Genomic DNA, 20,557 nt, shown 5'->3' with positions numbered 1-20,557 from the left:
TGTAAGTCCGATGACTAAGACAGGGTTGGGAGTCCAGATGAATGCTGAGATTTAAATACAATGCTCAGATCCAGCCCTCTGACGTCAATCATCCTCATTAGCCCGGCGTATAATCTGGCTGCAGCACAGAGAGGACTCCACAAAGGTCAGCACGCCACCGCGGCGACAGATTTGTTCCCAATCAGAGCTCAAATGGTTTCTGCATCAAATGGATTTCACTTAAAGACCCCAGGGAAAGATGCCACTTTTAAACTCCTAAGTTCTGGCGACCGTTAAACTACGGCAGCTAAGATCTCTCTCTCCATCTTCATCGCATTTTTATTCTTGTTTTTGTTTCTCTGTTTTTCTCGCTTACGTCTCTTTATCGGCCACGCTGCGTGGCGCACGCACACATTCGTATGCGGATGCACACAAACAAATGAACTGAGAAATGTCATGCAGAACTCCGCGGGAAACTTTGTCCCTCTGTATTGTAAAAAAAAAAAGAAAAGGAAAAGAAAACCATGCAAAATCTCTCTTCTAATGTTGACACAACGCAGTGCGAAATAAATATTTTGTCTTCTGTCTGACAAAGTAAACTAAGTACCATTAATGCTGGACCCCCGAGGTGTCATATCTTTTTTACACCCCCTTTAAAATTCTTTTTACAACGGGCTTGTCACCACCGTAAATGCATCGAAGGAAACATCTGAGCTCGCCCACACCCACACATCTCTACACATTCACCGACTCTGTTATGCTGAATGCATAATATATGTAATGAAATAATGTTTCCAGTGGGGATGGTTGTGGCTGGGGGATGGAGATGTGCGGTGAATATCAATGTAGCTTCCTCCAGACTCTCTGGTTCAATTGGCGTGATGGTGGGGGGTAAATGAATATAGGGGAGTGTGAGGAGCTTTATCCTTTTGCCCAAAGCTACAGCAAGAAGTTCATGCAGATGAGTCCTCATCCAGTCGTTATGAACTCCACGTTCCAACGCACGCCGTCTCCTCTTTTGTCGCGTGTCCAGTCGGGTGTTGAGCGGATGGCAGGGATAGTTTAATCTAAAGAGCAGCTACACGGCCTTCGTAATTGGCCCAGGCCGACTGTAGCGCTTCTGAATGATGGCGCGTTTGTGGTCGTACAGCTTTGACAGCAAATAGATAAATGGCGGCCATTCAGGGCCGTACCACAAACACTGTGTACATGAGTTTAATCATCTCTAAACCACAGGTTCTCCAGGAGTCCTCATAGAAATTCAATGGGGAGACAGACTGCGATTCACCCCCGCGCCTCACCTTGACTCACTCAAGTGAGCTCATCTGTTCCACCTCGTCAGAGTGGAGATGCTTCTCCTCTCCGTCAGCCAGAGCTTTGATGTTTTAAACATCACCATTAATAATGTTTTCAGCATCAAAATTAATCGCTTTGCTGCTCTGTCCTGCTCCCTTCATCCGCACGCCGAAGCATGCATAAATCAGGACTAACTACCTTTTGTCTTGAAATTTTGAGGTCAGGAATTTGGGATGAGTCCAAGCATAAATGTCTCCAGGAAGAGTGAGCTCTGTTTGAGATTGTATATCTGGCCTCTGTCTGCGGGGCTGTATTTAAATGACATGATTGTTAGTAGTGTTGAGCTCCTTGTCATTCATGTGTTGGAAGGTAGGCCGTACATTTTATAGAGGAAAGTAAAGAAGTATGTGTACAATGTTATTGTGGAGCCAAAGCCTGAATCTGAAGCAAAGGATGCTTCAAGGTTTTGAAAAATGGGAGCTGACACTGAGCTTTCTACTTCAGGTTGTGGTCCACTGCCAGATATGGTGACATTTGAATTGCCTGAGAAGCCTCTCCGTGACTAGCAGATGTTGTGCTATCGGTAAGTTGGAGCTGTGTCTTAAGGGGTTAAATCAAATGGAAAGTTTCTATCCCAGCTCTGTTATAATCATCAAACTCGGGGAAAGTAATTACTGCCTTTTTGAGTTCACGTCACCTAGCAACTCCCTCCTAAATAAACAATAATACAAAAAAGGGTCTTCCTTTTTTGATTTGGCCACACCTAATATTTAAGCAAGCACCTCCTCTTCCTTGTCCATGGCCCTACCCAGTCCTAGGGTCCCACGTTGTGAAGAAAGGGTGAGGAATGTGTGAAGCATCCAAGGAAACATGAACTGCTCTTTTCCCACAAGTATGAAAAAGCAGGGGCCACGACTGTGGAATCTTTCTGACGCAATCAGCCAGTGGGATGGCTGCTGTACAGTTGGGATTTGGACAAGGGCTCAGGTCAGGGTGTTGTTAAAGCTGTAGTCTTAGAAGTTAAAGATCTAAGTCAGTCCTGGATGAGCTTTAGAGCTGCTGACAAGTGCAAAAACTGCACGGAGGCTTTGCAGGAGCCACTGCATCGTTCCTGATATTTCATTTTAAACAGGCATCTGTTGGGCATCTTATTGTTTGTTGGCCAAATCATCATTATAGGGAAAAAACTGGCAGCAGGATGGCTTTTAAAGAGATATGAGGGGAAGCAGAGAGCTGAAACAGGAGAGACGATCAGTGAAGAGGCCCCAGGAGGCCCCTCTTAGAGACCCAGATGACTACCACCCATCGTTGCCTCTGTAATTCTTCATACATTAATACACACGGTTGAAAGGAATTCCCAAACACAAAAACAGAGCAAACTTCAATCAGCCTGCCTTTCTTTCCTGATCTAATTATTGCTGCCCCCATAATCGCTGTTATATTCATCATAGCGCTCAGTATTTATAGGGTCTGTTTTCATCATAGTAATAAAGTCACTCTGGTATTCCCATGCAAGGAAAGACAGAGAAAGAGGGAGAGAGAGAGAGAGAGAGGGAGAGAGAGATCACAGGGAGGAAGCAGCTGGAGAGAAGGGGTTCTGCTTCCTGGATTCAGATTTGAAGTTAAGGAGGCCAGAACAACAGGAGTGCTGCACTTCTAATGCCTCCTCGCTTGTCTGGACTTCCCCCACCCCATCATGGAGAAGTCTCCAGGACTGCCTTTTGATTCCTCATCTGGGTCCCGTTACTGTCCCTAAACTTCGCTCTTCCCGGCCCCTTCAAGGTTCGGAGGCACACACCTTCATTCATCTTATTAACAACCTTTATTTTTTCTTCCTTTCTTCTCGTCCCCCCTTCCTTCGTCTGAGTCTGCCCCCGCTCTTCCTCCAGCCCTCCTTCCGAGGGGGAACCCACAGCCTCCTCTTTCTCTGCCCACACAATGTTGCTTCTAGTATTTGGGTATATATTTAACACCCACATGTGAGGCCTGGTGAAAGTGCCTGGGGAATGGAAACAAAAACAAGCATGCCCTCCCTCCTGGACCTTTCAAGCCGGCCTGCTATAAATACCTCTCTGTGGCGCGCCGGTTTCAGTGGCATGGGAACCTCTCTCCCTGCGCTGGTCCACCGCTGGGCCACTCCAGCTCAGTCTGGGAAGTCGTGAGCCTGACCTAAAGGGTGGGTGGCGGTGGCGTTCTTCCCGTTTGTTTTGTTTCCGTCCTACGAGGAGCATCCCGGCGTCTTCTCCATTTCAGCATTTCTGTCATCTCCCTTTTTCAAAAGGCTTCATCTATACTGCATTTATACTGTTTTGCCTTATGAAGTTTGTATGAATATGTGCTTTTCAAACAGCTCAAAAAAGAGATCCCCCCCCCTTTTTTTCACTCTCAGTGAAGCGTTTGTTATGTTACTCCCCCAAAAATTGATTTAGACTTTTCAAAGGTTTGTTCTTCACAGCCCTGTCTCCCCGTGTCGATGCACGACAGGCTGCGCTCATATTTTCAGAGTTTGAGGTAATAGTTTTAAACTGACAGACTAAACATCTCTCTCCACTGGTGTTCCACTTCTACCATTAAACTATTCCACAAACAGTTTTGGGTGCACACTCGAGCACACGTAAACACAGAGCGAATGGATGTGGAACCTAGTCGAGGTAAATATTTCTTTGTGGCTTGTGGGTGTTGAGGAGAATCTGCTGGGTCGTATGTTAACAGACAGAGACGGAGGACCTCCGAGGACGCGTCCATGTTTGAAGGTGAATTCCGAACGTGTTTCCCAACGCTCGGCACATTTGGGTGTTTTACCCAACTCGTTATAACCCAGACTCAGTTCCGATTAAACACCCCCGCTTGGTCCTTTCACTCTTGGGTGAGACTTTTTTATCCCGGGTTTTATATTTGGTCATCTGACATCTGGAGTTTACAGATCAAATATCATTACCATTCCTTCTTTACCCTTCACACCTCTTTACATTCTCCCTGTGCCCCCCCTTCCATGCTCTCCTTTCCTCTCTCCCACCCCTACAAGGCCCGCTTGTTATTTTTTCGTACAAGGTCCTGTAATTAAGTTTGACATAAGCACAGGGATTAAATATGCGGTCGGGGAGGGAGAGAAAGGAGCTCTGTTACAATCTCAAGGCCAACTGTAAAATGGAACCAGATTGCGACACTTGGAGCTGGAAAGTTTGGGAAACGTGCCGAGACTGGAGCTGTGTTCAGGATCTCAGTCTTTCTGCAGCTTCGGAGCTGCCAACAGACTATTGAGTCTCGGGCCAACGGAGCTAATATTAAAATACTTAGGCTGAAGACTAACACTCAGTCCGATCCAATGATAATTTCTTTTTCTGCTTAAAGACTACGCTGCCCTTCGGCTATGCATTAACGATTGTCTTTCCAAGCAGATGACTGATAGCTCATCCAAAATCTATTTGGCCGTAACTGTACTGAGACAGAGAAGTGAAATAGTGCCTCATTGAAGGGGACATTTGGAGTATATACCTGCTTCTGAAAGCTAATTAATGAGAAGCAACCGACATCAGCGGCAAAGTCCTCCAAGGAAAAAGAGAGAAAACTGATTAGAAACTTTAAAAAAAAAAAACAGTTCACATGCTATCACTCAATCACCGACACCAAATATAGAAATATAGGCTAAGATCAGCCCCAAGTGCACCAAGCGTGTCGATAGGATTTTCCTCAGTTCTGAACTCTGAGAGGTCTCACATGGAACTTTGCATTCTTAAATAACTCTGACAAAATGCTTTAATCTTAATGAGTCTGAACAGCAAATCTCTCATCTGCAGCAAAAAGGATTAGGAATTCGGAAAAAAAAGAAGGGGGAGAGAAAAAAGAGTGCCGTTCCACTTTGATGAATTGTGTTTAGAAAATCCCTGGGCATGAAGTTCCCCCCAATGAACAAAGCGTTAAGGCGAGAATGGGTGCTTTTAAACAACACAACTTATCTGGGAGAAACAGAACATGCATTTAAGTGAAAATACAAAAGCAGAGCTGATTTGACTCCTCTGGAAATGATAAAAGCAGCTAACTCTTTCCCGCAATCCACTTAGCTACTTTTGGAATCAAACCTGAAGTAGCTTTGCACAAATTATGTGCATTGTGTTTCCGGTGCTTCATCAGCGGCGTGTTTATTTATTCCCCGTGATTCAGCCTCCCATTGTTAAGCATAAATACATGAATTCATAATTTTTTCTTTGCCTCTTGGTGGAACCACTTAAAAATGGGTGATGCAGTGATGAAGAAGGGAGCTGATGAACAAAGACAGCAAAGCACCAAAGGGTGTAGCTTTCCAAAGCTCAGAAATGCCGCAGCTGGTTGTTTTTTCTTCATACTTATAGAACTTTTCGACTGCGTGTTAAACTATATGAGTTAACTCTGCGATTATGCAGAGGTGTTTATTTGTATTTGACGAATGCATTATTGATAGTATGTTAATGTAATCCCAATCAAAGCACTTCAGTGTTTACTTGATTAATTATTACTCTGTGCTGTAATTTCCCTGAACAGAGTCTCGGAGTGCTAAGGGTTAGAGCGGTGAGCCTCTGGCTAGTTCAGACTGCTCAAACTACAAAGAACATTACTGCACTGGGACCTGCTCCTGGTTTCCCCTTTCCAACTCCCCCACCCACCTCCCCAAATGCCCTCAGGCTTTCAGAGATGTACTCTGGATGATTCTTTTTTTGCTGTATTTATCCTACCGTTCTCTCTAAATCAATGCTCCCTTTTGTTTCCTATAAGGAGATACTGGCGATGCCGCTCAAGCCTAAGATCCGTATTGATGTGAAAACACTGTTGTATCATATTTTGAATGCTAGGTTTTTATTTCTTCCTCTCCGCCACCATGTGTGTGTAGCAGGGCTAAACACCAACACGCACTTATATTGCACCTATATTGACGCATACCTACTTGACCATGTTGGGCCGGAACATCTGGTGATCAAATTGCTTCTTTGAATGACTGATAGCATCTGAGAACAATGTCCACCTTCTGCCCCTTGCCCCGCTCCCCCCAGGTGCCGATCATAAGCACATCCCTGCCATTGATCTCCCACTAATGACCCCTTCCAGACTGGAAACATCTGCAGAGCCCGACACTCAGACACCCAGAGACCGGGTCCAACCATCATGCCATCACCAGGGCCCACCTCTATCATGCTGTTCCGTAAGCTTCTAGTCCCACCTTCCACTTTCCAACTCATACCTTCTCCTTGTCAACCTCCTCATCTTATTGCCAGGTCACCAGTCATGAGAGCTGCGGCGTTTTGAGGTCGCCATATCGGCGCCTGACGCAGTGGTGAAAAAGTTAACATGCTTGCATCAGAAATAAGCTGGCAAATTCCTCCACCACCGGTAAAAATAAATGTGCTGCATTTGTTGAAATTCTCCTTTTTCCCCCCCAAGCACGCCGTGTGTGAGGAAAATATACATTTAGATGTAAAGACGCCGTCTCCGGCGCCACGTCTTTCTTCGCTCGCAGATGAAGCAAATGCGCGTTTGCGATGGTGGCAGCGAGTCACAATGGCGGCGCGTCAGAAAGCCCTCATTTAAGCGTGACGTGCCTCCATCAGTCCTCGGCTCTGATGTACAAAAGAACCCAGAGCAAGAAGCTTCACAGCTGCTTGTAAACTACGAGAGCAGGAAAGGTCAACAAAGTAATGCAGAACATTTTTTTTCCTGTAACGCGTTTTCATCTCTCTCTATTCTATAGTGAGACGGCGGAGCTGCACCCTGCCTTAGTAGTACTGGTGCATTTAAATTACTGTTCTTGCCTGGAGAATAATGGTGGAAGCATAACCCCATTGTATTCTTTGATAAACTCTGAAAAATGCACGGTCTAAGCTGAGGCAAAGGCTTGGTTTAAGGGCACAATTGCCTCGCAAATCTACCGTGGCAAAGTTTTCCAGCGAGGGAGCGAGGAAAGGAGGCAGGAGAGGAGAAGGAGATGAGAATGGAGAGAGTGATGGAGAATCCAGCATGTGGGTCTGCGGCGCAGGGACATGTGTTATCTCTGGGTGCAGAGGTCTTTGTTTGCAGGGCAGAGAGGTATAGATTTCCTCTCCATGTCAGCTCCTTTATTTGGAGCTCAGCATGGACGGGACAATAGCAAACTAATCCACCGCTGAATCAGGATTAATATTCGAGCCGCAAATATTAATTCACAGCAAAAAAAAAAAAAGGAGGAAATGCAGAGTGTTGCAAAACCCTCAACACAAACAAAGGGTGGGAGAAAAAAAAAAGCCTTGACCAAAATCCATCTCGAGTCTTTCATATGAGCGAATTATTTTTACTGGCTCCTGCCGCTGCGCCGCCGCATTCTGTTTGATTTCTGTATTAATCTTCATAATGATTTTCTATAGAAGTGCAAGCTCGGAGGGAAGCTGAAGAGCTGCATGTTGTTTTTGGCTATTCTCCTCACTAAGCCCAGGATTTAGGATCTGGATTTGAATATTTATCATATAAAATAATAGAGGTTATAAAAAGAAGTCTCTGCAGAGGCGGGCTGTAGGTATTAGGGGAAGCAAGTTTCCCCACCAAGATGGTGGCCAGCAGTCCGACACCTGGAAAAATGCAAAGTGACTTCAGGCCCGTTAGAAAATGCAGGTTCGGCCGAATTGGTGAATGAATCCTCGTCAGCGTGCACGCGAACCACCAAAACTAGCCCTGAATTGATTTTCTATAATTGATTCTGTCTGGAGTGAGAAAAGGAAAACACGTCTTGAACCAGGGTGAGATCATTTGACTTGTTTCAAATATAGTTTCACTTGTTTTCGAAGCCAAACAAGCGACGCCTTTTGCCGCTGACAGATGGATCAATCCTGCAGCTTCAGCATGGAAGCGCTTGACCTGTGGAGACGTTCCAAACATGCTGGTTTGCATTTGAAACAAGCGACACTCAGCCCTCCGTTTGACAGGTTCTTTTTAGTTTTGGGGTTTTTTTACATTTTGAATATCATTATTGAATCAGTGTGAGACTTTTGACGATCGGAGAGCCGCAGAAATGTGAAGCTCTTGTAGTTGGGCTGAGTGACCTTCTTCCAACATCATGAAAAGTTAACATTTAAACACACAGGCTGAGCCTGACAGTCCTGCGTGGAAGAAGAAAGTTTGATAGTAACCGTTTGGTGGCTAAACGCTGCTGTCGGGTCCGTTTAATCGAGAGCGAAACCGTTTAAACTGTGCAGGAAAATGTTTGATACACTGATCTCAATTTGGGTGTTTTTTCCCCCACTAGTTAAACAAGAATACAACTAAGTTCTACACCAGATTAGCACCGTAGCAGCGCTCAAACAAGAGAGGCCGCATGTCCAAAGCATAGTCCTTTACACACACTTGCACAGTAATCCCACAGCAGGGGTCCGGCCCCGTTGTATAGCAGCCAGAAGAAAACTATTGTGACGTTCAAAAGGGCCTCACAGAGGCTCGGACCATTGATAAGGTCTAATGTGATGAGGGAGTGTAAACTTCATCTTTTATACATGGCAAAAAAAAAAAAAATGTGAAAGGTCAGCTTATCTTAATCCTCAAATCTGCTGCATCCAGGCCTGTGGCCTCATTTCACCAAGTTAAAGAAATAATCTTATACTCCATTCTGAAGACAGGCCTTATTATCTTCTCTGCAAGAGCCAATCAGAAGATATCATTAGAGTGTTCCACGAATGCACTGTAAGGAATGATTATTTCTCTTTTCTAATCGGCCCTATCGTATCATCGCATCAGCTTATGGGCACATGGTGAGAAGCTTTATAATGTCCGGTGATTAATCATGGAGCGGCACCTTATCCTTCTCAGACACGCAGCGCACTGTTGTCCCGGTTCACCGGAGGAGAATGGGAAAGTTCACCTTCGTCAGCACGCCACTTACCTGATCTTCCAGCTCTCCACTGGACATCGTGCAGGATAACGCTCCAGAATATGGACGTGGTTAGTCAGCCAGCCAGGGTCCACGGAGTGTTGCTACACATCTATTATATAGAATATATCACATCTCTGGGATTCAATACATGGAATCGTTCATTGTTTTGAACAGAATATGAAAATGGAAGATGGTGGGTTCGCACCATTCCAGCTAGATGAAGCCGCGGGACCCCTCGTGTGGCAGCGGCCATGTTGTGACGGTCTTATCCTGTGCAGAGCGTATCAATGGCATCCCAATCGAGAGCCGTCCATCAACATGAAACTGATCCATAATATCAACATAATATCGCTGTCTTGGCATGCGATGGAAGGGGCGATGGGTTCCATCCAGGGCTTTGGCTCTTTTTCTCTTGGTCTTCATGTCAAGAACCATCAACACACCATCCTTCTGAGCTGTTTGTGAAGAGTATCTGAGGCATTCTGGCTCGATCCATTCAATCCCTTCCCCTCTACAACCCCCACATTGCTATTAAATGATGCACTTTCTCCAAATTGTGGATACATTGCAAATACAGTCCCAAAGTGGCAGCCGTTTTCACATTTTGTGAATTAATGCAGGTCGAAAACTTATCGTCTGAAGACCAAGTTTGGGGCAATTTGTTATTTATGAAGTCTTTGTTGTCAAATGAAAGTGTGTCAAATGTAGACAGATGGTGAAATATTCATTCCTTGACTGCGGATCATATTAGAGTGTTATTGTTTGTTTCGTTTTGTTTCCCCACCCTCATTTGCCTGTGCTACACTTTCCCAAGAAGCCTCACAAACACACATCAACTTTAGCATAGGTAGAGCCCATCCCGTAGCCTTAATTAGAGGAATATTGCGCACGGATGCATGCCTCTCTTTTTAAGGATTATCCATACTTTATGACTGAGCGTTTGAAGTTAGCAGGAATTCTGAATCAGCAGCGCTCCAGCGCCGCTCTTATAGGACATTGTTGTCTTCAATTATTTTCGGTTATATTCCTGTCTGTAAGATGCAGGGGATCATTTATTATTTAAAGACGCAATGGTTGCTGTTTATCGGGGAGTTTTAAAAGGGGGTTATATTTTTGTGTCGTCTATTTCTTTTTTTTCTTTTTTTTTTGATTAAAGGAACAAAGTGTAATAAAGTGCGGTTTCAAACGGTTGCTTGTCTCTCTCGCGCGACGGCTCATCTGCCATTATTGTGATTTAATGTGAACGGTGGCAGGCGGCAGCCGGGAGACGAGATCTAACGAGCATCAGGGACGCTTTGGAATGTACAGAAAAAGGCCCCCCCCCCCCCCTTTTCTCTCCTTCCCACTCACACACACTCTCGCACCCAGAGTCAAAGTTAATTATTGCTAATGTTCAGTGCTTTTTGCTTAAACAACCTTAATTTCAGAGGATAAATAAAACGTACATGTCGTTTTAACATAAAAACCGAGGCTGTTTATAATGCCGGTTCTTTTCTTTTCGCCCCTCTCAACCATTTGGGTTAATGAAGAGGATGCTGGAGTCTATCCCAGCAGGATAGGGGGGGTTAGGACCTTGCTTAAAGGCACCTCGGCAGTGCTCTGGCACTGCCCTCTGCTACCAGAACACCTCTGAAGTTTTGTCGCACCAGGGCTTGAACCAAGACCCCTCAGCCTTTAGAGTGAGCTGATTGTGGTTCTGCTGCCACGAATGATTGTGACCCATCATGATCAGTTTGGGCTCAGATCCCGCCCACACTCGATTAATCCCTCTTATTGTCACCTCTATCCACTCGTCTCTCCATTGTTACTTTCTGGACTTAACTTTATGCGGGATCCTTTGCCCTTCGGGACCCTTGTGTTGGGAGATTAGCTCAGACTCCACAGAAGGAGACGAACTCCAATCAATACCTGATATCAGCGGTCGGTCGGGGTCAGGCGACCTCGCTGTACAGCACTTGAGAGAAGTCCTTAGAAATTCTAGGTCACAGACCCCTCACAATCTGAGCAGAGGTCAGAGGTCAGTCTGTACAGAGCGACCTTAAGCCAAAAGGCTGGTGTCCAGCCAGTCTGGCCATCCCATAATAAAGTGGTCAGTATTGCCTTTCTGTCACTCAGCCATTACAGGGAGAGATATGGAGCCACAGATAGGTGCTGAATGCACAAGGAGGTCTGTGGCCACGGAATTACATTCACGAGGCAAAGGAGCGGTAAAGTGACATGTAAAGTACTGTAATATGGACTGGTAATGACTGGGAGGAAGATGAATGGAGGGGAGGTTGATGGCTATAGCGGGACTGCATTATGTCTGCACATGCAACACGCTTCATAGCTGGAGCGAGCAGCATTAGCAAGAGTAAATAATGAGCGCAGGAGTCACTTATACTTAAAGAAGCAATTTGTAGGATGGAAGTCTAATTCTGGGATCATCAAACACTGATAGAAACTGGGGGGGGGGGGACAAAGTGGTTACATTTGAAAACCAGGTAATGGGTCTCAGCAATTAAGTATATTATCTCAGCGTATTTTTTTTCTCAAAATCATTCCTCGGCTCCCACTCCGACAGTTTTATTCTTCCCGTAGATGCATTTATAATAGCTGCTGCTTATGTGGGATGACCCCCGAACACCCGCCGATGGGGAAAACTATCATTTGGAGTGGGAAAAGTCTCCATATTAACAGACAAACATGGTGGCGGGCAGGCAGAAGTCAGGCCGCCCGCACAAACATGGGCGTGCACGTGTGACGCCGTGGCCTGTTGTGCTCCCCGCAGGTCAGTGGTGAGGAAATCCCCAAAGCCATCGGGGGCTCGCAACATTCCTCCGCCTGCTAACTACTGTATTTAGTTGTCAGTGATTTGGTTAAGTGGAATTGACTTTTATCTGCGCTGTGCTGTGGGGCTGCCACCGGCAATTCCGATTCTCCCTTCCTCCGCTCCCGTCTTAGCCCAGTGTCACATCCAGCACATTGATATTGGCAGCTGAGCCGGGCCTAATCAATAGACCAGGTCAGGGATGGCCCGCGGCTCTACTGTGGGTGGGCTATTGATCTGACACACACACTCCCACAGGTCGCTCTGACAAACTGAGAAGTCGTGGCCTCGCGGGGAGCGAGGAAGAGGGATGACAAATTAACAGCGCTGCTTTTTGTCTGCTGCGGCCGCTGACAGAACGCTGTCACCAAAATGATTTATTTATTGATCAGGAAGTGATGCGCTCCACAGTGGAGAGAGCGCCTAACGAGCCTCACGCAAATGAATATTTCAAACAGGAAAAAGTCGGCCGGAAGCTCGTCGAGACCTCTGGCCCCCGGCGCTGTCCCGCCGCTTTTTTCGTTGTTTTTTTCCCTTTCATCCTCCCGTCCCCGTGTCGCCGTTCCCGGCTCCTTGGCCAGGGGCCTGGCTATTTTCTGCTGCGGCTCCAAATGTTGCTCCCCGAGCTCCTTATCAGCACTGCAATACCAACTCGTGGGAACAATTAAGTGGGGGCTTTAACTCAAGTCCAACCGCAGAGGTAAAGGGAAAAAACTCGTAATCACAGGAGGCTCCCAAATGGAAGTGCCTTCAAAAGAACTATTCCGCCGTCACAAACTGTCTGTCTCTGCCGCTTTGGTCCCCCCACGAGATCTCTGCCCCCGTGGAATCATTAGAACAGGTGAAAGCGTGTTTACACAGTTTCACAAACTGGGCCGATGCGGAATTCACTTTTTTTATTTACATTTTTCATCATTATTGTGGAATTGACAGTCAAATAAAGGCGTAGCCGTTGGAAATATTGTCCCCGAGACTTTGTTGTCATCCATACGAGATCCTCTGCAGAACAAGCAATTATATATGTCATTACAGGAATATGGCTTGTTCTGGTTACGGGGAAATTAAGTTTCTCCGGAAATTATTTTCATTTCTCATTCGAAAAACTCTTCAGTAGCATGAGAGCAGAAATTGTTCACATCAGTTCATTTACTATAAAATGCAATCTGGAGATCATAAGAGGCCTCGCTGCAGTAGTAGCGCAGAATAATTAGAGAATAATTTTGTTGGCTCTAAAAACAGCTCATTAATTTCGGAGTCTTGATGGTATCATACTGCTCTGGTTTGCTTCATCCCAAAAGACATTTATTATGTGCGCGGGTCGCAGGGATGAGGTGCACCGTGGGCGCTCGGACCAGGCCGCAGCGCCGCTGTTTTCTGATGATTACCTAACGTATTTAAAACCTGCTCCTCACCGCACGTCTCCTCTCTTGCTTCTGTTGTTGCAGGTGATGGCCTCACCGCTCTTCTTGTGACCTGGGAGTCCCTAAATCCCGATTCCTATAGCTTTGGAAAACCCTGGAAATACCTGGAATTCTAGGAGTATGTCACCAAAACATCTCAGTGCCCAGGCACTGGACCGATAGCTTTACACTTTCTTCCACAATTAGTAGAGTTCTTATCAGCAAGAGCGAGAGTACAAAGATACAAACGACCGAGTTAGCGACAGCTGCTGGCCGTCCACCCCCCCAAAAAAAAGGGCGTGACCTTTTTTTGCCTGCTGACTTCAAACCTACACTTGAAAAGGAAAACGCAGTCGGAGGAGCTTCGGCGTGGCGGCACCGCAGACCAAAAACCCCCATCAGGTAAGACTGTGAAGTCGCCCGTGCTCCCGCTGTCTGAGCCCCGAGGCCTTTTTCCGTCCCCGCGGCTTTGAACGCCGCCTTGTCCCTCGAACATTTAAGTCGTCTCCAGAGCCTGTGTAGCTAAAAAGCTGATAACCGTCCCGCTTTCATGCTCTGCTCACCTGTTTGTTCCTCTCGGATTAGAGGCGCTGGATGTGTCGAGCTTGTTCGGATGATAGATGTTTCCTCTGGGCTTCCCACTGGTCTCCAGCACTTTTGGACAATGACCAGCAAGAGTTATGGCGGATGTGTCATAAAATGAGCTTCTCAGGCATGAGCAGCATGTGCAGATGCAGCATACGTGTCACATGTGTATCTACAGATGCTCTAGAAGCTTCCATGTCCACATTCCACGCACTTGTAGCTTTGAATCATCAGGGACCGTTATGGTAACTTTCCCAGTGCTACCAGTGTGTTTGTGGGTGTAGCAGAGTTGGCGGCCGGCGTTGGACACGACATGTTTCTGGTGCAGGCGTGTGTTTTTCAGCTTCATGCTTGTAGCGGTGTAAAATCTGCTTTGGCTGTCATTATTGGTGACTACTTCTCTGGTGGTTTTCCAGGAAATCGACGGTACTTTTCCAGTCAGAGATAAAAACTTGATCCCCGGTTTATCTGAACTACATCATTCTGCTTGTGTGGCAATGTTTTTTTGGGTTTTTTTTTTTTTTTTTTTGGTGCACAGGCTAAATCTTACAACTTTATTTCCTCGTCTTTAAAAAATAAAAAATAAAGTAACAACACGCCGCTGTTTGCTCTGGCCTAATTAGACATCAAAAAAAAAAAATGTTCACGCGACAGAACAAATGCAGTCGAATACAGAGTGACAGCGGTTTGAAAGGTAATCTTATAAAATTTGGGTCAGCAGTATTTAGCACAGCAAGTCCTTGTTTTGAAAATGCTAGTGAAAGAAAGCAAATAAATAAATAAGCAGCCATTTTCCTTCCACCCAGATCTTTTCCTATCGTTATTTTTAGCATGAGAGTAAAGATAAAAGATTCAGAGAAGCAGTATTTAGTGTTGTGGGGCTAGTTAAGGATGTGATCTGAAGCGTATTCTCCATAAAGGCTGATTTAGGACCGAGGGGCCGGTGGCTTCACAACAGGACAACAACGATAGGCAGCAGGAGGAGACGGGAAAAGGACTCCAGTCTGGAGGAAAGCAGCTCCCCTCCCTGGCCTGTGTGCTGATGGAGCTGCATTCCTTGCCCAGGGCTCCGACACTAGACCTTCTCTTTTTTCTCATGTGGGCTGCACACTGTTCTGCTGCAGTCGGGGTTGCTCCCTTTGTGCCGGCCCTCCCCCTTTTGGAGAAGAAGGCATGCATGATTTCATACATGAAAGATATATGTAATTGGACAGCAGGGCCTATGCAATACATTTACAATTCTAAACAGAATACGGTGGAGCCAGCTTCCTCCGTCTCGCCCCCTTTCGCTTCCTGGGGAAACGTATTTGCACATATTCAAAAAACACGAGATCAAAAACTCGACAAAACACAGGTTAACGTTCCCGTTACACGTTTTATATCTGGCATGAACGTGGGGAGCGCCTGTAGATCTCGCGGGTTCCACTTTATCAGTGTGTCTCAGGCGTTTGTGTCTGCGGCTTTCAGAGAAATTCAGTGGATTTTGGCGCGGAGTGAAATTTATACCTGTAATGCTTTAATATTGAAAGACTTAAAGGGGTAAATCTTCCTCTCTCTATTAAGGCTTCAATCATTTGGGTGGGTTTAAAAGGAAATATATATATAAGTTTCCTGCACGACTTCTGTGAACTGTAATTCCTACATTTCCCACAGATGTTCTGTTTTTGGGCAAAGACTGAAGAATTCAGCAGAGAATAAGCACCTGAACGCAGCACAAGGCACATCAAATAATCACATTTATTTCAATAATAACGGCACATCCAACGCACCGCAACGCGTCAGAGGAACACGTCGGCGGTGCTAATTTGGCTTATATGTTCAACTGTTTCCCTCTGTGGTGCCGAAAAAAACCTTTCCGTTATTATTTAAGAAGCAAATTAAACTGAATAACAAAAAACATGGGGGGAAAAATTGTGGTTTGAAGGGCAGATCTGGTGCAACGTAACGAAGAGCGCAGCCCAACAGTCCCAGATTAATTCACCAGCTCACGTGAAGTGATTTAATGTGACTCTGTGATGTGATACACACATTCGAACCTGGGAGCTATGAAAGGGAACATCGTGCATCCATCGCCGGACCACAGGGAGGGTGTGACCTTTTCTTATTCAAAGGCAATTTTTCCACTTTGATAGCCTTTTGTCCTTTAATCTAGAAAAACAGTTTCCTTTAACTTGATGAGATCGAGTTGATGGCGGCACAGAATCGGAGGCTCGCGCCGCTCGCCGACCGCTTCGCCGAAACGATCGGCCGAACATTCGGGAGCGAGTCCTCCTGCTGCTGCACGTGTGAGGAGATTCAGAAATCAGGGAGCGCATTCGAAGAGCGCCTGAGTTCTTTCTCTGGTGGAAAAACACCTGACTTTTGTGTCAGAGGAGAGGAAACCTGCCGTTCCTGTATGTTCGGTTCTGAGGCCTCCTGGCTGAGACCTCTCGGGTCGGCCACAGCCGCCCCTCCTGCCTGTCATGCAAAAGTAAACACCTCCTCCCATAACCCCCTTAACGAGCTAACACCTCAAAAGCGGGACCGGTGCCACTAATCGCTGGCTTTTATTGGTTCCAGAACCACTTGGGAGGCTCACCTCCTCTGAACACGTGGGCCTGACGGACAGGCGATGCTCGGTGACCTCGTGACCCTCCCGGCTCACCGCCCGCCACAAACATGGGCGGGATCACTCGCCCGAGCGCCAGAGTTTAGAGCAGCTGACGAGGTCTAGAGCTCCGCTGTAAAAAGGCTTCTCTTTACAGCTCCGGAGGTTCAAACACACATGTGTGGCGTCAGACATGCTGCTCGGGACTGTTGACTTAGATGCTGCACAGATGCTGCCTCTGCATCGCCACGGCGCCTGTGCGGAGTGACGTGATGCGAGCTGCTTTCCACGGATGTGAAAGGCGAGGGTCCGTGTCACCCTCAGTGTCACGGTTGCTGTGCCAACACGTGATTTCATTCAATAATTTTATCAGATCTAGTTAGGGTTGGGGTTTTTTTTAAATTGTTTACTAATTAGCAGTTGGTGTGAGCACAGAATGAGTCACTATATTGAATAAACACATCTGTAAAAACCTGGGATTTGGGGATTTTGATGGCATGATGTGATGCATGTGGCTTTGACCTCTGGCGATCTGTATTTGCTTTCCTTGTTGCTTCCACCTGTCATCTTTCATCACATCTTATTGTTTGGAGGGGGGGTGGCTGGGGTGGGGAGGTAGAGGCTCTTCTCCACATCAAAGAAAATGACTCTCTTTAAGTTTGATCTATTCAAGTGCAGATGCGGCGTGCAGCACCAAGTGCCTTTTTTTTTGGGGGGGGGGGGGGGGGGGGGGGGGGTCGTGTCGTGATTGTGTCTGGGTCGGTGCGGCAGCAGTTGCTGTAGCCTGAAGTGGTCATGTGGCTCTGATTTGGGATGCCTCTGTTTCAGTGAGCCTCTCCAAAGCGCGTAAAATCCCCCACGAGTCCCGCCTGTCTCTCACCCAAACTCTGTGACAGCAGCTCTCCTGATTTCTCCATTATTCACTCCACATCCCCGACCTGGAATATGTATTATCGCAAAGCTGCTCCCGTGTTTTTCTGTCTGTTGGCATGAAAATGCAGAGGTGAGCTTGTAAACCCTTGAAAGCGCGCAATTATATTTTGTTTTTATCGTTTATTTTGCGTTCTAGAGGCAGTAAACATTTATCCCGGTTTAAATTGAAATATGCAGTCAAATGGACAAGGACTATTTTTTGTTAAAAAAAAAAACAAAAACAGGAAAATGCACCTGTTTGAAATTCGTGAGGCGAAAACACGCAATAATAATAATAATAATAATAATAATAATAATAATAATAATAATAATAATAATAACAATAATAACAATAATAATATCTGAAAGGTTTTTTGTGCGTGCGTGTTTGTGGGTGTGTGCTCGTAGCCACGCGTGCATCGTGCTTTTCGGGTATTTTTGCGACCTGTTTAAAATATTAACAGACGTCAGATGCAGACTGAATATGTGTTAATACGACAATTTCCCCCCAAACGTGCAAACAGTGCGTGAATAATGCATAGCGTCATTAATATGGCAGCACGAGTAAAGGATGAGAGGGATTGATTCCTGTTTCTCATGTAAATGACGCGCACTGACCAGACGGCCACTTGTCGTTTTTGCCTCCCTCTAAAGTCAGAAATCACAGCTGAAGCAGCAGATCGTTGCTTTTCTTTCTTCACTCCATCTTGAAATATGATGTCAGCCGTGCACACGCTTTGTTGGACTGGCCTGCGCCCTGACCCGGTCTTTCATGAAGCGAGTGCACGGAAATATTTGGATCACAGGCAAAAAGAAAGGCTACACAGGAATGGGATTGGGTCCAAGAGCATTTTAATAGAAATGGTTTATTCCGAAATAGAAATGAAAATGGAAGAAGAAAAAAAAAAGCAAATCAATCAATTTAATAAAAAGCAATCAAAATGTACTGTAACACATTTAAATGTTCAGGCCGAGAGATAAAATAGCTGGAAAAAAACAAACAAAAAAACAAACCACAAAGCAGAAGCAGCAGATTTCTGTTAACTAAATAAACCAAAGGGGAAATTGTGTTAGATTCACTATCAGGCACCAAGATGCACGTTTTTATATGGCTGATACACAGCTGAGACACAGGACATTTACTATTCATGCAGAACAGGACATTTAAAGCCAAACCTTACAACCAGGTCTATTTTCTTTAATGTGTGTGAAACACGACAGAAGATTAGGAAAAAAATCACGAGCAGCTCTAGAAAACGTGCACGTGAAGCACAACAGTGAAAGTGAATATTCTTAATATGCAGTCAGAATGTAGAAAATCTGATCATTTCAACAATAACCCCCTCCCAAACATTCCAAAACGGGATTCTCTTGGATATATTCATGACAGGACGTGAAGCTCCAGCCTGCTCTGAAGTGCTGCGTTCACGGTCATCGATCATCCGTATGAGTAAAATCGGAAATCTTATTGAATTCCTCCACTGACATTCAGTTTATCTCACACTAATTCCCGCGTCTTAATTTACACACGTGATGAGGGGCAGTTTAACACCCTGCGAGCTGCCTCCTTTAAAAAAAAAAAAGCGGGCTGGGGGGGCGGTGGCAGTGAAGCTGAGTGCGCAACTTGATCCCAGTGGTCAGGCTGAACATAAGAGGGCGCTCCCATTGCACCTGGCTGCGCTACCCATCCATCCCAGCGGCTCAGGAGCAGCCGGACAGCAGCAGCGCGTTGTGTGCGTGTGTGTCTTTGTGTGTGTGTGGGGAGGGGGACTTTATTTGAGTCATAACGCAAACATGTGCGTGTACGTGAATATAAGCGTTTGGATTTTTTTAATATTTCTCCCAGATTTTAAACGCATCGCATCAGAAAGTTTCCCCCTGTAAAGAGCAGCAGCAGAACAGCAGCCGGTCCTCGGCAGAGCCCCCAAACAGGTCTGTTGGAGGGTGATCCTGCTTTTTAACCTTCTCTCCGGGGTCATGGTGTTGGGGCAGCCGGCGTCCGCCTCCGTGACTGACACCCGTGACTGCGGCCGCCTGTCGGCAGCTCCGGGCTGCAGCTCCCGCAGCTCCCGCAGCTCCCGCAGCAGCCTGGCTGCGGATTCCCCACAAGAATCAGCGGCTTTCATCACAAACAGAGCTCGCGTTCAGCTGATCTGAGCGCGTCTATCGGTGCAGAAACGCTTCTGGTCCTGCGTGCAGGCTTTGTTTTGCTGGCTTGTTGCTATTTTATTCTATTTTTTTTCTTCTGGTGGCGGGTCAACGGGGGTTCCCGCGCAGCACTGACGCCACGCTGCCCCGCTTTTGTGGCGTCCACGGCCCGTCGTGGCCACAGGTTGCGTTGGATCCACTCACGCCTATTGAGGCTGGCACGTGGACAGTTGTCCTTCCCACAGAGAGGCGCGCTTGAACGCAGGCGACACAAAAGCCTCAAACCCCTGTCAGGCCCCCACACACCCTTCTCCCTCCCCCTCTTTTCAGTGATGCGTGCACGGGCCCTAAAAGCATTAAGGGCCTCTGCCTTTTGATTGGAGCCTACCTCACAGTCAATATGGCCACCGAAGGAGCGGTGTCAATCAGGCCTTGGCGTCAATGCGTAAAAGTCCGGTTTCCATTGTCGGCCTTTAGGCGACTGCCTGACTCCTACAAGCCTCAAATTACACCAGACTCTTTTATTATCTCGTTGCCCCCTTTAACTCCCCTCGCACGCTATTTTCAACCAATTCATTTTTACAATCTCCTCTTACGGGGAGAGCAGACACGCAACCAAATCCTTGAGATTCCTGCACTCTGCCTCTCAGTGCGCTGCACACACTCACACTCACACACAAAAATCACCCGGGTGATTCAGTTTTCTTGTTTTTTTTTGCTTTTTTTGTTCTTGAGTGAGACAGAGAGGTAGAGAGAGGGAGGGGAGGTAGGAGGGGGAGAGAGCAGTGCTATATAGCAGATGCTACATAGCTTAAAAATAGGTATCGGCGCCTGGCTCGGCTTGTGGAAGGGAAGTGCTGAGGAAATGCTGTGTTACAGCACACCATATAATTTAACAGAGGAGAGAGAGAGAGGGAGGGAGGGAGAGAGAGGTCAGATTGGCTACAGAAGTTTGGTTTTAGCCTCTTTCATGCTAT

The 20,557-nt window shown here is 46.3% G+C and overlaps 1 protein-coding gene across 2 annotated transcripts in view; it reads left to right on the top strand.

The window, feature by feature from the left end:
* The window catches only part of zfhx3b (zinc finger homeobox 3b), a 229,888-nt gene that overhangs the window by 94,192 nt on the left and 115,139 nt on the right, over window positions 1-20,557 (top strand). For both annotated transcript variants that reach the window (XM_057025267.1, XM_057025265.1), the window contains exon 4: window positions 13,394-13,750. The gene's annotated coding sequence lies outside the window, so the exon portion shown is untranslated. The remainder of the gene's footprint in view (window positions 1-13,393; window positions 13,751-20,557) is intronic.

The sequence above is a fragment of the Takifugu flavidus genome, chromosome 2 (assembly GCF_003711565.1).
Source record: "Takifugu flavidus isolate HTHZ2018 chromosome 2, ASM371156v2, whole genome shotgun sequence".
Taxonomy (NCBI): domain Eukaryota; kingdom Metazoa; phylum Chordata; class Actinopteri; order Tetraodontiformes; family Tetraodontidae; genus Takifugu; species Takifugu flavidus.
The sequence above is the reverse complement of the archived record's forward strand: the minus strand, read 5'-3'. Positions and strand labels throughout refer to the sequence as shown.